Consider the following 17108-nt stretch of genomic DNA (forward strand, 5'->3'; position numbering starts at 1 on the left):
AAACAAGTAATCACCTAATAACATACCTAACACCACTAAATTGCCTAGTAACTTGGTAAACTTGATTGAAAAACAAAAAGCTTCTACCTAAACTTGTCATTCAGCACCTAATTACATCAAAATGCAGCTACCAACTAAGTTTGATCCTAACTAAATACAAAACATTCAATTAAGGAAACTAAATGGATAGCTTCAGCTTGCTGCACACCATGGCACCACTGCCTGCTGCGATTCCAGAAGCATGACCACCTTTGCATGTCGTGCATGGCCACCTTTGCATGGGAACTAAACTTAACATTATTGTTGTACAAAAATCTTGCTAGTTGGAGGATCAACTTTCCTTTTAATTTTAATAAAAATTATATATGAACTTGTGAACTTGTATTCAAATTGAATCTTTCCATTGAGTCGCTCTTGCAAGTCAATGCAGCAATCATGAACCATATTATTAATACCCAGCTAAGATCGTGGACGTTTTCTACTCTATATCTTTCTCCTAAATGCTTCATTCCAGTGAAAAGTGCTGCAATTCCTACGGGAATGGCACCTTTGCCGATAATTACATGGAAATACTCCCAAATTAATTAATCTCTTTGTGGAAGCGTCCTCCCCATTAGCAGGTTTCTCCGATCTGAGATATGCATTCATTGGTTGCACAGAGGCAGAAACTATGGCAACAATACCAAGCTGAACATGTAACGAGCTGACATAGAAACCCCGAAGTTCGGCAACTGCAAAAAGAACACCAAGTATAATAATTGCTAATCCTGAATATTGTAGGTAAATATGATTTTGGTACCATCCATCACCCTTTACATGTTTTAGGTATCTAGCAGCCAATATTCCACCAGGAATCAAAATACCCCAGGAGAGGAACAGCATAAACCCATGTACAGCTTTGACAGGTTGTAAACCTTGCTCAGCCTCGGAAGAACCACAGATAAGCAGCACTTGCACTGACAGTATGCATGTTTTTCTCACTGAGATGTTCATCAGTCCACTTTGAACCCATTGCCCATATGACTTTAAGAGGAGTTGTAGGATGAAAATGTTCTTGCACTCTGGCTTATCATTTTGATTGCATGATGGTTTTAATGGACGTGTGAATTCCAAAGTAATGATGCCATCTTCTGACCTGCACCTGACGTGTGTCAGATTCTCATTTGTTGGATGGATGTTCAAGGGATACTTTCCATGAATGCAATATGTATTTAAATGCCATTTTCCAGTATCACCAATCCAGCCCACATATGCATAGCTATTCACCATCCCATTACCGAAACCTATTGCAAGATAGCCACTCTTATTCACACCAAGGGCAGCAATAGTTATTGAATCTTCTGATAACGTCCAAAAGAAAGTAACTTGATCATCTAAATGCACACTAGTGTTATACATATCAGACAGGGCACCATCAAAATCTTGAACTTTCCATCCCATCTTCTCTTGGTACAAGGATTGATAATACACTTGATCGGGGGTATTCCTATCAGGAACCGAAATCAATTCGTGAGGATTTGCTACAACTCCTTCCGCTTCTGGCTCTCCAGAATAAATAGTCTCAGTTGCATTCCTTAATGTAGCATTCCCACCTAGAGAATCTGAAGTAATATACAATGCAACATCATGCCCTACTTGCACCAAAAACTTAACTGGAACCTCTCTTTCCACTCTCAACACCGGTGCTTACTTATTATTAATACACAAAACCTTAGTCAGACTTGGTGGATTTGGATAATGCAACACCTCCCCTGTTGTAGCAACAAGGGAGACTTCTATATCAGCAATAATCAACTATTGATCCTCAGTATCATTAGCATCCAATGGCCCGAAACAATCATCTACCTTCTCTGAAACATGAAGCACCAAATGTCCTTATCCAACCTTCTCTGGACCCCCATGAAATTGGGGCAAAAAATGAGACCGATTTTCATTCGGTGGTTTCATCAACCCTAATGCCTAAATAACCCTCAGATCCTCATTAGGATACACAGGCAAATCATACTTCTTATTTGTCGAATTCAATGGTTTCCTAAACATAATTAAAGAAACCCCATCTCTCCTATGTCCATAAACCAACATAGTATTATTCACCATTATGCCATTTTTCGAGTTCTCATAAACTACATCAGGGAAAACACCTATAGCTGTACGATCTTTAGAACTCAACTTACATTCACTATAAGCCGTAATGTAAAAATCATCAACAAAAGGCCTACCTTCCTCTGTAAAACTTGCCACCGTAACATCAGCTTCGGACATCAGCTCATTCGTCCTATTCAGATTCGCCCACCCAAATGCCATGTAATAGGTCGTCGGCGCCCCTGCTTCTAACCCGATCTCGATCCAATTTTCCTCCACATTCAAGTTCCACCGGACCCTATAATTATTCGAAAAATTCTTACAGTTATCAAACACTGTATACACCATGTTTGAAACCGAATCTGACTCGTTTCGAGGGAGGGTGACATGGCCGAAGTCTGAGGTGCTGGCGATGTCCCAGATTGAAAGAACGTTGATCTGGTCCCAGGTTATGTCGGGGAGCAATTGGACTGAAAATGATGCATTTTTGTAAGCTATTTGATTGAGGCGTTGATCGGAGATAGGGAACCCGCTGGTGAGGTCAGAGAAGTTGAGGGAGACGGCACCCCAAAAAACGACGTCAGATGAGCCAGATAACATGTCAAATAATTATTCATAAATTTATACATTCTTTGCATATTCTTGGGTACCTACAATAGGTCCTTGAATATCAACGACATGAGTGACGCTGCTACAGACTCAGAATCTCCTTTTGAGCGAGACATGTGTTTAGAGGGATCTCATGACTTTGAAAATGACATAGATTGTAGCCCATCTCCGGACTTGTTAAGGATGGTAGAACAAGATGAAAAACAGATCCTACCTTACAAAGAATCAATGGAGTCCATGGCTTTTCTCTATGTGGGGCATGGATGTCATTAGGCTGATTTTGGCAAAAGCTTCTAGCGGTCAAGAATTCATCTTTGCAGCCGTCGATTACTTCACTAAGTGGGTGGAAGCTGCTTCATATGCTAATATCACAAAGTCGACTGTCAGCAAATTTTTGAAAAAATCATATGTCGGTATGAAATGCCAAAAAGGATCATATCCAACAATGTACTAAATTTGAACAACAGCACGATATCAAAAGTTGGCTGTCTGTTCAAGATTAACACCATATCGCCCCAAAGTGAACAGTACAGTGGAGGTAAAAAAAAAGTGAACCTCTACCGGGGCAACATCTTTCTCTTTGGCTTATTGCAATTTTTTACCCATTGAAGTCGAGATTCTTTCATTGGAACTTTTTGTGGATCTAATCTCGATTGAAGAGGAGTGTTCAAAGTTATCTGTCATGGTCAAATATACCAAAAGCAAATTATGCAAGCTCACTAAAAAAGTTTGCCCCAAAGAATTCCATGAGAGAGATCTAGTAACGAAGAAGATTCTTCCCATACAAAAAGAACTTCATAAGAAAGTGGATGTCAAACTCGGAAGGACCTTATATGGAAGGTCTTATATAGAAAAGTGTTGATTTTGATCAGAAGGGATAACAAGGACATGCCTAATCCTATGAGTTCAGATTAAATCAAAAAATATTTCAAAAAAGAGAGAGAAGAAGAAAAGAATAGAAAAAGAAAAAGGAAAGGCCAAGGTGAAAACCAGCAAAGGGCGCCTTGAGACCAAAAGGGATTTGAGTTGAAAACCCGCAACGGGTGGCTCAAGTTTTGGATAAAAATGGGGCATGAAGGGATCAGAGCAACTCAAATTTTAATCAGATTGGAGCATGTGGTGATCTTGCTATACCTGAATCAATAAGAAAGGGTAGACGACATCTTGGGGCATCGACAAAGTCCTGTAGATCTCCTAAACACATGTTAAACTCAGAATGGTCTTTCAAAGAGTTTGTATACATAAGTTCAAGCTACGATATCTGGGGCACCTAATCTTGATACTATTTATATTGAATTTGCTATCTTGGAATACTTTATTCTTTTTCAAGATACGTGTTCCCAATCAATTCCTCTTTTATTCTTACTATCCTTGATAATTTATTAATTTCGAGCCATGCTCCCAAATCAATTCTATTTTATCCATTGTTATGGTCTTTTTGTAAGCATGTTACATTAGAATAACAATTAATGGATTGAATATTCAAGCAAAAGAAGTTTTGCATATTACTCTAGAAGTTTCTAAATAATATAGGAACTTGAAACAGGACTATTGTTTAGAACACACCAAGTTTAAAGGTTGAAATGTCTAAGGAGGAAAAGTCTAAATTAAGACTACCCATTCGAATTTTATTGTCAAAATATTGATTGAAAAAAAACGACAAGATGTCATGTTGGTGACAAGCTTCAATGATCACCGAGTGATAAAAAGAGGTTTCTCGGAAGAGAAAGTTCTACAGTTGAGCATAAACATTTGGTACGACACCCTGAGAATGGTGTAGGAGACCAAAGAGATTCAAATCCTATATCCTTGAATTACAGTGGGAGAGGATTAAGAAAGCCAGATCTTATACTCAATGGGAGGAAGACAGTTCAAATTTTATGTCCCAAAGGTACAGTGAATTAAACCTTGAAAATTACAGTGGGGGCAATCCGGTTAAGTAAGATATGAGCATTACCAACCGGAAAAGATAGCATTCTGACATGTTGGCAATAAAACCTTATTGAACAATGAGCAATAACAACTCAAACATTGAGGAATCATTTTCATGACATTTTGCATTCATGCATGCACATTTAGTTAGGAGATTTTGATTCGTTCCGATCATACTATTCTAATCACTAGGCATAAATAGGCCCATGAAATGGATTCTATAGGTTTTGTTCCAGTGATGTTAAGCCTTTGACTAGTAATATGAGTAATATTGGGCTCCAAATATTCCGATCATAATATTCTAATCACTAGGCATAAATAGGCCTCTGAGAGGGATTCTACAGGTCATGTTCCCCAGAGAACAGATCGGTGAAACCAAAAATCTTTTCTCCCTGAAGTTGCAGTGGAGCAGACTGAAGGTAGCGAATCTTATTTCCCTGGCTTTGCAGTGGAACAGATTAAAGCTAAAGGTAGCGAATCTTGTTTCCCTGGCATTGCAGTGGAATAGATTAAAGCTGAAGTATAGCGGATTAAAGCTGAAGGCAGTGAATCCTATCTCCTTGGCTTTGCAATGGAACAGATTAAAGCTAAAGGTAGCAAATCTTGTTTCCCTGGCATTGCAGTGGAATAGATTAAAGCTGAAGGTGGTGAATCCTATCTCCTTGGCATTACAGTGGAATAGATTAAAGCTAAAGGTAGTGAATCTTGTTTCCCTGGCATTGCAGCGAAGCATATTAAAGCTGAAGGCAACGAATTGTATCTCCTTGGCATTAAAGACTAAAGACAACAAATCTTATCTCTAATTGAAGCCAGACTACAAATCTTATATCTCTAAAGTTGCAGTGGAGCAGATTAAAGCCAAAAACCTTTTCTCTCTGAAGTTGCAGTAGAGTAGGTTGAAAGAAACTAATCCTATCTCCCTGAAGTTGCGGTGGAGCCACAGATCTTATTTCTCTGAAGTTATAGTAGAGTATACAAAAGAAACCAATCCTATCTCTCTGAATTTGCAGTGGAGCGGATTAAAATGATGGATCTTATCTCTCTGAAGTTGCAGTAGAGCATATCGCATCAGACTTTATTTTCTTAAAGATGCAGTAAATCAAGTTGAAGCTACAAGTCTTATATCACTGAGGTTTCAGTGTAGCAGACTAAAAATTGCATATCTTATCTCTCTAAAGTTGCATAGAGCAGATCATAGCAAACATTATCTCCCTGAAGTGCAGTGGAGCAGTTGCAGTATAGTAGATTGAAACAACACTTCCTATACCTCTGAATATGTAGTGAATTGGAATGAAGCTACCTTAAGAAGAAAAGCATCAAAGTAAGTCAAGATCTGGTGAGACCGGGCAAAATTGGTCCTTTTTGAAGTCTTTGCTCCGTTCTCGTTACACAACAATGAGCAAAGAGGGGCAACTGTAGTGACCCATTTTTGCCCGGGGCCCAATATGACCCAAACAAAACCAAACACAAAATGAAAACAAAACCTAAACTAATTAGCAGCCCATTTTACAACTGGCCCAAACAGCCCAAACTAAACCTAACAACCCTAGCCCAACAGAATCAGAAAAATGAATAGTAAAAAAAATACCCTAGGTGCACCGCACCTAGGTCTTCTGACCCCTAGCCGCTAGCCTGCCTGCACCGCCTCTGCAACCATCACAGCAGGCCTCTGGCACCTACAAAACAGAGAATAACACGCAACAACAAATGCAATAAAAAACAACATGGAAACGGACAAAAAAGAAGAAGCAAACAGTTTTCGATTCGGCTATAAAAGCCCGAACTTTATCTTTTTATTTTTTTACCAGCACCAGTGAATCAAAATAGCAGAAAAAGTCTTAAAAGGTGTTTAGATCTTTTATTTTATTTTATTTTATTTTTTTTCTCTTCGTGTTCTTGTTCATTTTTTATGTTTGTTTACTATTTTTTTATATATGGAACTATCTCAACAAAAAACGAAATAAAAGAAAAAAGGGAAGGGGTACCTATCGGTTCTGAAAGCCTATTGCCGGAGGCCTTCTTTTGGCATTGGAATCGGATCGAAAAGGGTGTGAAAGATCCCATCTATTCGGCCTTTTGGGTCAAGAGAATTGGGTTTCTAACAAGGATTTGGAACGGGGTTAAAAAACCCAATCTTTGCCTAGCTCCGACCACCGCCTGCGGCGGCGCGGCCGTTCGCTGGTGGTGACCATGGCCGGGGGAGGGGAAAGGTTTTGAAAGAAAAAGAGGAAGTTTTTTAAAATTTTTTAAATGGTGGTAGAAATGAATTTTTTTAATAAAAATTGGGCTTAAACAGCCCCTTAAAACAGCGCCATTTCATCTAACCTCCCTAGGCGCCAAAACGGCGTCGTTTTGGGGAGGTCGACCCGAAATCGACCCGACCCAGGCAGGATCCGCGTGTTTTTTTAGCGGAAGGGATAATTGCGCCTTCATCCCTTCCGTTTTTTAATTTTTTTAAATTAGGTTTTTTTTTATTTTTTTTAATTTTACCCCGCGTTTTCAGCGATTTCAATTTGGTCCTCGCTAGACGACGCCGTTTTGGAGGAGAAGGGAAAATTGCCCTTTTAGTCCCTCCATGTTATGCGCGCATTCAGAAAGGTCCCCTATTTTTATTTATTTGCAGATTTGCCCCCCCAAAGTTCTGTTTTAAGTTCAAATCAGTCCTTTTTGTTACTTTTTGCTATTAAATTAATTAATTAATTTTAATGGTGTTATCATTATTTTTACCATTATTATTATTTTTAATATTACTATTACCATTATTGCGTTTATTATTATTACTTACCTTATTATTATAATTATTTTCTCATTCATACTTTTTTTTTTAATTTAATTTCAAATTTAGTTATATATATGCGTACATACTTTTTCATATTATCTATATCTATGTACACGTGTATATATATAGATATATATATTTATATTTTATATACATATCTACATATCTACATATATATATATATTATATTTTCATGAATACATATACATACTTATATATTTTTTTATATTTTATAATTTTTATATGCATATATATACATACATATATATCTTTTTACATTTTTATAATTTTATTCATCTTCTTTATTTATTTATTTACGTTTTCATTATTATTTTGAAAGAATGTTTTAATTTTATTTGCTTATATACTTGTTATTTTGTATGATATTGATTTGTCCTTTTATTTATCTTATTTTGTTGCTATTGCTCGTATTATTTTTACATTATCGTATTCATTATTGTTTTGTTACGCATATTAATACCATGTTTTATTTCTACCATTTCGCGTTAGATTAATTCTATTTTGATGCATGAATTGCGACTTTAAAATAATTAAAATTTCGTATTTTGATTTGAAAAGATCGTACCCTAACTTACGGGGTTTCGATTTTCTCGGTATATTCAAATAAACGATTTTTTTTAACAAATTTTTTTAAAATAATCTCGAGAATTAAGAAAATCATATTCTAACTTACGGAGTACGATGTTTTTCTAAATTCGAGATAATCGAGTGTCTTTCAAATAAGTAAATTTTTCGGCATATATTCTCGTATCGGGAATTCGATACATTGTGTCCTAATGCATTGGATATGACATGTAGTTTTCCCGAGATGAGGATTTTTCTAAAAAATAATAAAGGCAATATTCAATGTTTGAAATTTTGAGAAATTGTGCCCTAACATATTGGGCTGCGATTTCTTCAACTGAATTAAACAATTGAATATCCTTTTAAATTTTATTACAAGAGTTGTTTTAGGACAAGCTCATTTTTGAGGAGGTGAAATATCATGCCCTAACTCATTGGGTTTGATATTTTCTCTCTCCAAAATGAGAGGGTCTTAACGGGTAATTTGTTTTATACATTTTTTTTAAATACAAGGATCGTATTTTAAAATCTTTGCTCATTTTTTATATTAAGAAACTAATTAAAAAGCTAGGTACCAATTTTGGGCGCATTGAGGGTACTGATCCCTCCTCGTGCGTAACCGACTCCAGAACCTATTTTTTGGTTTTTTGTAGACCGAAAAATAATGTTTTAATAAATCAAACTATTTATTAAAATGATTAAATTGTGAGGTGATCCGATCACACCTCATTAAAAAAATTGGTGGCGACTCCCGTAGCTTTGAGGGGAAAAAAAAAGACAGAAAAAGAATTTTAAAGACACAAATTAATAAAATAATTTTTTAATCTACATTATATTAAAACACACACACAAAAAAAAAATCACCTCATTTTCCCGTAGCTTATTATTTACAGTTTTTCTTGCAATCCAAGTGCGAGATGATCACAAATTCCAATTGGCAATTGGAAAATGAGATACGATTTTTATGTTGTTTTTTTTTTTCATTTTGAAATATAATAAAGGCGAAATTGACGGACGGGAAACTTTCTCCTTGGTTTAAAAGTCCAGATATCAATTACAGGACATAAAAAACAACGACAAGTATTGGTGGCAAGTAGATGATAGTGAGTGACACTATTTGATTTAGTCTAATTATTATAACATGTTTGATTGAAACTATTTTGTAATCTCTGATTAAATAAATATTGAGAGGAAAAGACTTAAATTTTCTTCTTTTCCTTAGCTATAAAATTGAATTTCTAGTTTGGATTACATGCCTGTGGTTCTCATCTCTAGTTATGTAAGGCTGAGTCGCTGTTAGTTGGATGGACCTACATTGAAAACATGAATTGAAAAGATAAGTAATAGAAACTTTGTCATATTTAGACAAATATCAACCACATCTTTATTAACTTTTTACATTTCTTATCCCAATATTCAAAACCAAACAATAATACATTCATTGCATGTTCCTTTTCTCAAATATCATTTTATTTAATGTCATTAGAGATTACTCTATTCTTTTTTCTTTGTGATAAAAATTGTTAAACAAAAAATTATTACAAATGTTGTAGGAATCTATCCTTTGAGATTGTTTGATTCTAGTTTTTGACAAATTGCTCAAAGTTGATGGGATAAAACAAGTGAGTTTGATGGTGTTCGGAAACAAGCTTCGATGTTTAGTGAGATCAAAATTTGTTGGCAAATTAAATTACTCAATGGGTAAATATCCATGGAAGTTATTGTCCCAGAGTGGGGCTGGACTTGGATGGTGTCTGCGAGACTCATTTTTATCAAATTCAAATCAGTGGCAGTAATACCGATTAAATTACAACTAGAAATAAAAACAGATCAGTTGGTTTGGTTGCGAAGAGGTTTCGAGGGTCATGCTTTTGGTTGCGAAGAGGTTTCGAGGGTCATGCTTGTTCCCTATCATCCCAAGTACTACTAAGTCAGTACCCCTCTAAATGGGGGGAACTTTGTTGATCTTTCATTGGTTTAAAAGTCCAAATACCAATTGTAAGGCATCAAAACAACAAAGACAAGTATTGGGGACCAGCTGAAGAGAGTGAGTGACACGGTTTGATTTAGAGTCTTATGATTGCAACATGTTTGATCGTGATCCTCAACTTTGATTGTAATGTCTAACAAAATAAATACCCAGATGAGAAGACCTTTTTTCTATAAAATCTAAATTTCTAGTTTTGAAGGCATGCCTGTAGTTCTCATCTCTTACTTGTTCTGCACGGCTAAGTCGCAGTTGCTTCGATGGACCTATGTTGCCAACAAGTAATAGAAACTTTGTAATATTCAGATAGATCAAATTAAGCTTTTTGTGGACCATCCTCAAATAATTATTTTTGACAATCTTGAATTTAACAATCTAGCTATTAAATTTAATTAACAATATAATTATAGTTGCCTTGCATTTAAAATTTTAATCTATCATTTCGGTCCAAAACTTTGTTTATTTCATATATATTATATAAAGCAAAGTTTTTACGTATTTTTTAATGTAACTAAGTAATTAAGCATGTTTCTTCTACCGCGAGTCAAAAGTTTGCAGCAATTTTAGCCATTTCGTACACTATATATCATTATATTGTTGCATTAATTAAAGCAGAATAATATATATTTCCATAAGTTTTTAAAAATATCATAAATTTCCATTGGGAATCTTGTTGGTGTATTCTAAATTACATAATAATCAGAAATATGAAAGATTTCCATATATTCTCGCCTTTTAGTATAAGTAATAATAAAAATTTTTGCTGATCCACCTTTACTATGAAAATAAAAAAATTACAAAATTAGAACCGTAAATCAATTTGGTTTAAAATTTTAAACCTACATATTAAAGATATCCTAACAATTTTACTTTATAAGAGCACAATTTATGGAATAATTTTTATATCCAATCAAAGGCCTTTCATTCTTATAAATATCGGAAATTACAAAGTTAATCTTTGTGTAGAAAATCTGATAGGTAAGTAGCATAGCATCTATCTAATAGATTAGGAAATCTGTAGTCTTGAGATGGAATAGATTTTACGGTCACATTGGCAACCTTAAATTATAACCTTCTTTGATCTCGTTTGCATAACATTCATCTAATTTTGAGAAATCTTCACTTTTAATTTCAAAATTGTAATTAAATAGTTTTATCCAATTAAATAATAATAATATATGGCTATGGTGATGTCTATAATTTCATAAAATAATTACTCTAATCTAATCCATGCCTTTTTCTTTCTGAGTTTATCAAGCAATAAATTCCCTTCGATTTCACCTAACTTGTTATAATAATGTTTTTTCAAATTAGTTAAAGAAGAAAATTTGTGATGTTATACTTAAATTGAATCTTTCGGTTTATTAGGAATTGCTTTTAAATTAGAAAGATCAAAATTTAAGTAGAATCACTTAGGGATGCTAGTGGGGAAAGTTTTGTGGGTCCCGCCCTACTTCGTGCTCAATTGACAGTGGGATGGGGACAAAAATTAAACCCGTTGTGAGTGGTGGGGTAGGCGTGAGTATGACCTTGTACCTACCTCATCCCCACCTACCCCATCCCATCCTACATAATATAATAAACATATTTAAAAAATAAACATTTATAAAAAAAATATTTTAATAATTATTTTAATAGTATTTAATTTTTGCTCTTGTGTTGCATTTGAAGATATTTATGATGTATTTGAGATATTGTTTGTATTTTGATATTATGTAATGACTTTATTTTTTGAATTTTTAAACTTGAAACTATATCTTATTTACCGATTAAAGGTCGTAACGACTTAACTTTTTTTTAAATAGTAAATAGTGACAGTTAGAATAATGTCACATATGTGGTGGGAGTCTGGAGGATATATATTTTATACTTTTGTCACAAAAAATTAGTTTATATTTATTTAACTGATACTTATAAATATATCATATGAAGTGGGTCGTAAGGCAAATATAGCGAGGATTAGGTGGGTTTGAGACCCACGTGGGTGGTAGGGCGAGGATGAAAATTGTGTAAGTCAAAGTCTGTGTAATTTGTAGTAATGCATACCAAGAAGGAATCTTCTGCCCTCTCTCTTTCTATCTCTGTCTTCCTCTCATTTTGGTGTATTGTTTGTTTGGATGTGTTTTGTCTTGTGTTGATCTCATTTGTTTTGTTCCAGTGATGTTAAGCCTTTGACAAGTAATGCAAGACTGCATGTCTACACCATTATTCACTATTCAACAATACATTACTTATTTTTTTCTTTGTGATAAAATTTATTAACAACAAATGCTATGCTTGTTTTATGGATAAAGCAATGTTTATTTAATATATCCACAACAATATCAGTCTGATTTACTGAAAAATATATATTATTTATCCACAATAATAAATTAATTTCCAGTTATACGTCTCATCCAATAATAATATTTTCACTATTACCAAATATTTTCTCTTTTAATAATTGTTTAGAAAATGGCGTTCAACATGAATTTAGACAAATAGTTTAGTAGTAGATTAAATTCTTTGGATATATTAACCAAATCCACATCAACAAATTTTACCTCTGATGGATTCAATTGAACATATAAAATAATAACTTGTTAGAAGGGTTGATTAATTGGAAAGCATAGAATGGGTTAATCAATTAGAAAACTAGAATTTATAAAACTTAAGGATATAATTTTATATTGGAATTATTCAGTGGGATGAAGAGTAAATTTCAAGTAGCAAAAGGATGGATCCATCTCTCTCCCTTCCATATTTAGTCTTTTGCAAATCTTCAAGAATAAGCTGATGTACAGTTATTTTACTTTGAATGCATGAGTCTGTGGTAAGGAAGGGGTCCCAGCAGCAAGGTAAAATGGTAAGTGTTGAAACAGAAAATAAAAGAAATGTAGCCGCTGTGGGTCTTATGGAATTAGTATGATTTAACGATGATGGGGTGTTATGGTGCTTTGGAATCATCGTTTTTTTTAAGATGATTTGATTTGGTGAAAGGGAGAGGGCCCGATGTGGGTATTTGGTTGCATCTTTATTGTTGTACAAAAATCTTGCTAGTTGGAGGATCAACTTTCCTTTTAATTTTAATAAAAATTATATATGAACTTGTGAACTTGTATTCAAATTGAATCTTTCCATTGAGTCGGCTCTTGCAAGTCAATGCAGCAATCAAGAACCATATTATTAATACCCAGCTAAGATCGTGGACGTTTTCTACTCTATATCTTTCTCCTAAATGCTTCATTCCAGTGAAAAGTGCTGCAATTCCTACAGTAATGGCAACTCTGCCGATAATTACATGGAAATACTCCCAAATTAATCTCTTTGTGGAAGCGTCCTCCCTATTAGCAGGTTTCTCCGGTCTGAGATATGCATTCATTGGTTGCAGAGAGGCAAAAACTATGGCAGCAATACCAAGCTTAACATGTAACGAGCTGACATAGAAACCGCGAAGTTCGGCAACTGCAAAAAGAACACCAAGTAGGATAATTGCTAATCCTGAATATTGTAGGTAAATATGAATTTGGTACCATCCATCACCCTTTACATGTTTTAGGTATCTAGCAGCCAATATTCCACCAGGAATCAAAATACACCAGGAGAGGAACAGTATAAACCCATGTACAGCTTTGACAGGTTGTAAACCTTGCTCAGCCTCGGAAGAACCACGGATAAGCAGCACTTACACAGGCCTTTGACTCGTGACAGTATGCATGTATTTCTCACTGAGATGTTCATCAGTCCACTTTGAACCCATTGCCCATATGACTTTAAGAGGAGTTGTAGGATCAACAATGTTCTTGCACTCTGGCTTATCATTTTGATTGCATGATGGTTTTAATGGACGCCTGAATTCCAAAGTAATGATGCCATCTTCTGACCTGCACCTGACATGTGTCAGATTCTCATTTGTTGGATGGATGTTCAAGGGATGCTTTCCATCAATCCAATATGTATTTAAATGCCCTTTTCCAGTATCGCCAATCCAGCCCACATATGCATAGCTATTCACCATCCCATTACCGAAACCTATTGCAAGATAGCCACTCTTATTCACACCATGGGCAGCAATAGTTATTGAATCTTCTGATAACGTCCAAAAGAAAGTAACTTGATCATCTAAAAGCACACTAGTGAGGGCACCATCAAAAACTTGAACCTTCCATCCCATCTTCTCTTGGTACAAGGACTGATAATACACTTGATCGGGGGTATTCCTATCGGGAACCCAAATCAATTCGTGAGGATTTGCTACAACTCCTTCTGCTTCTGGCCCTCCAGAATAAATAGTCTCAGTTGCATTCCTTAATATAGCATTCCCTCCTAGAGAATCTGAAGTAATATACAATGCAACATCATGCCCTGCCTGCACCAAAAACTTAACTGGAACCCCTCTTTCCACTCTCAACATCGGTGCTTACTTATTATTAATATACAAAACCTTAGACGGACTTGGCGGATTTGGATAATGCAACACCTCCCCTGTTGTAGCAACAAGGGGGACTTCTGTATCAACAATAATCAACTCTTGATCCTCATTATCATCAGCATCCAATGGCCCAAAACAATCATCTACCTTCTCTGAAACATTAAGCACCAAATGTCCTTATGCAACCTTCTCTAGACCCCATGAAATTGGGGCAAAAAATGAGACTGATTTTCATTCAGTGGTTTCATCAACCCTAATGCCCAAATAACACTCATATCCTCATTAGGATACACAGGCAAATCATACTTCTTATCTGTCGAATTCAATGGTTTCCTAAACATAATTAAAGAAACCCCATCTCTCCTATGTCCATAAACCAACCTAGTATTATTCACCATCATGCCATTTTTCGAGTTCTCATAAACTACATCAGGGCAAACACCTATAGCTGTCTGATCTTTAGAACTCAACTTACATTCACTATAAGCCGTAATGTAAAAATCATCAACAAAAGGCCTACCTTCCTCAGTAAAACTTGCCACCGTAACATCAGCTTTGGACATCAGCTCCTTCGTCCTATTCGAATTCGCCCACCCAAATGCCATGTAATAGGTCATCGGCGCCGCCGCTTCTAACCCGATCTTGATCCAGTTTTCCTCCACATTCAAGTTCCACCGGACCCTATAATTATCCGACAAGTTCTTGCAGTTATCAAACACTGTATGCACCGAGTCCGAAATTGAATCCGACCCGTTTCGAGGGAGGGTGACATGGCCGAAGTCCGAGGTGCTGGCGATGTCCTAGATTTAAAGATCGTTGATCTAGTGTCACGGGCCACAGTTCAAAGCCCGTGACCATCGCACCAAATGCATCCGATGGAGGTCTATTGCTCAGATGGGGATCATTTGGCCCACGAGAACTGGCCCGATTCAAGGAGATATTGGAGAAGCCTGTCAGATTGAAGCCTGGTTGGCCCAATCGGACTGGCCCGTTGCTTGAAGAGATTGAAGGTCCATCTACAAATATGGAAACATGATCTTAAAAGATATGATATTATAATCTTAGAGATCTTAGATATGATATGGAATCTTATAAGATATTATTTTATAAGATTACATATCTTATCTAAGATATGTAATGTTAGAAGATATGATATTATATTCTTAGAGATTTGATGGTAGGTACCCTTTAATCTCGTCCGTCGATGTAATTGTATCTTGACCGTCGATTTTTGGGGAGCTCAAGTATAAATAGAGAGCCTCCCCCTCATTTGTACTCACTCCATTCATTGTTTCATTATTCTTTGTGAATAAGAGAATAGAGAGCATTTACTCAAACACTTTGTGTGCGTCCCTTTCTGTTGTTCTTTATAAGCCTCTTTTGGCATAAGTTTGCTTCCGCTGTACGAGTTGGTGCCTTGAAGGAGTTCTTAAGGAATCCTTATTTGAGTAAAGGCTGACTTGGGCGAGTTTGGACGAGCGAATCGCCTAAGGCCGCACGGATCACGAGACGAAAGGTCTAGCCCCGTGACACTAGTCCCAGGTTATGTCGGGGAGCAATTGGACTGGAAACGATGCGTTTTTGTAAGTTGTTTGATTGAGGCGTTGACCAGAGATGGGGAACCAATTGGTGAGGTCAGAGAATTTGAGGGAGACGGCGCCCCAAAAAATGACGTCGGATGAGCCGGATAACATGTCGAATCTGGTGACCTGGAAAGAGCAGCCATCAAAGATTTTGAGATGGCCACGGAGTTGGTGTCAGACCATTGTGAAGTTCGATTCGAACCCGACTAGGGAGCTGGTGTTGGAGCATTTCTGACCCAAATCCTCTTTGGAAGAGGCAATGGAATTGATTAGGAAGAGCAGGATTAGAAGGAAAATTTTGGAATTGTACATTCGAATCCGGTCGCGGGTGATTCGAGAATCCGAATTCGGTGATGATGGAAAATGAACGTTTAAAAGAGAAGGAAAGAGCCAATGAGCGGCTGGTGGTGGTGAGTGGTGACTCGGTGCAGCCGGAGCGAGTCGTCAACTTGTCTCGATATTGTTTTATAATTTTACTTTTTTTCCTGCTTTTCTGAAGAGAGGAAACCAGAATCCCAACTATCTTCTCAACTATCAGTTGTTTAATTTTGCTCATTCAACCGTCAATTTTTAATCTAGTTCAAATTTTTTAATTTTGTAGTCCAACCGATTGAGATTTTTTTTTTCCAATTTCCGTTAAGTAGGGTTAAATCTCTAATGAGAGGATATGACAGTTAAAAATTAATATAATAATAAATTTAACTCTTAATTTTTATATTTTCTATTAATTTAGTCATTATTTTTAAAATTAATTTTTAAAATTTACAAATAATCTCAATATAATCATCAAAATTTACCTTTTCTTTCCACTTCCTCCGCTACTACTATCACCATTGCCTCTAGTTCTGCCCTCTCCTCCACCTTTCTCAAAAAAAAAAAAACCCCTTTTTTTCAATCATGTTCAAATTTAAGGTATTATAATTTATTTTGTGTTTAGATAGATGAAGCCTAAGCTATTTAAATATATGTGCTACTATTTAACAAATAAATTAGGTTGAAATAGAAAGAGGAAAGGTAAGTTTTTTTTGGGAGAAAGGTGGAGGTGGAGGTAATGATGGTAATGGCACGTGGTGAAGTACAAGAGAAAAATAAATTTTAAGAATCTGAGACTATTTATAAAATTTGAGAATTAATTATTTT

The 17108-nt window shown here is 35.7% G+C and overlaps 2 pseudogenes; both read right to left on the reverse strand.

Moving 5' to 3' along the window:
* Window positions 1–316: 316 nt before the first annotated feature.
* On the reverse strand, window positions 317–2688 carry LOC107954036 (cytochrome b561, DM13 and DOMON domain-containing protein At5g54830-like; annotated as a pseudogene).
* A 10284-nt stretch (window positions 2689–12972) lies between these two features.
* Window positions 12973–16111, reverse strand: LOC107963670 (cytochrome b561, DM13 and DOMON domain-containing protein At5g54830-like; annotated as a pseudogene).
* Between the last annotated feature and the right edge of the window lie 997 nt (window positions 16112–17108).

This window comes from Gossypium hirsutum, chromosome D11 (genome assembly GCF_007990345.1).
Source record: "Gossypium hirsutum isolate 1008001.06 chromosome D11, Gossypium_hirsutum_v2.1, whole genome shotgun sequence".
NCBI lineage: Eukaryota > Viridiplantae > Streptophyta > Magnoliopsida > Malvales > Malvaceae > Gossypium > Gossypium hirsutum.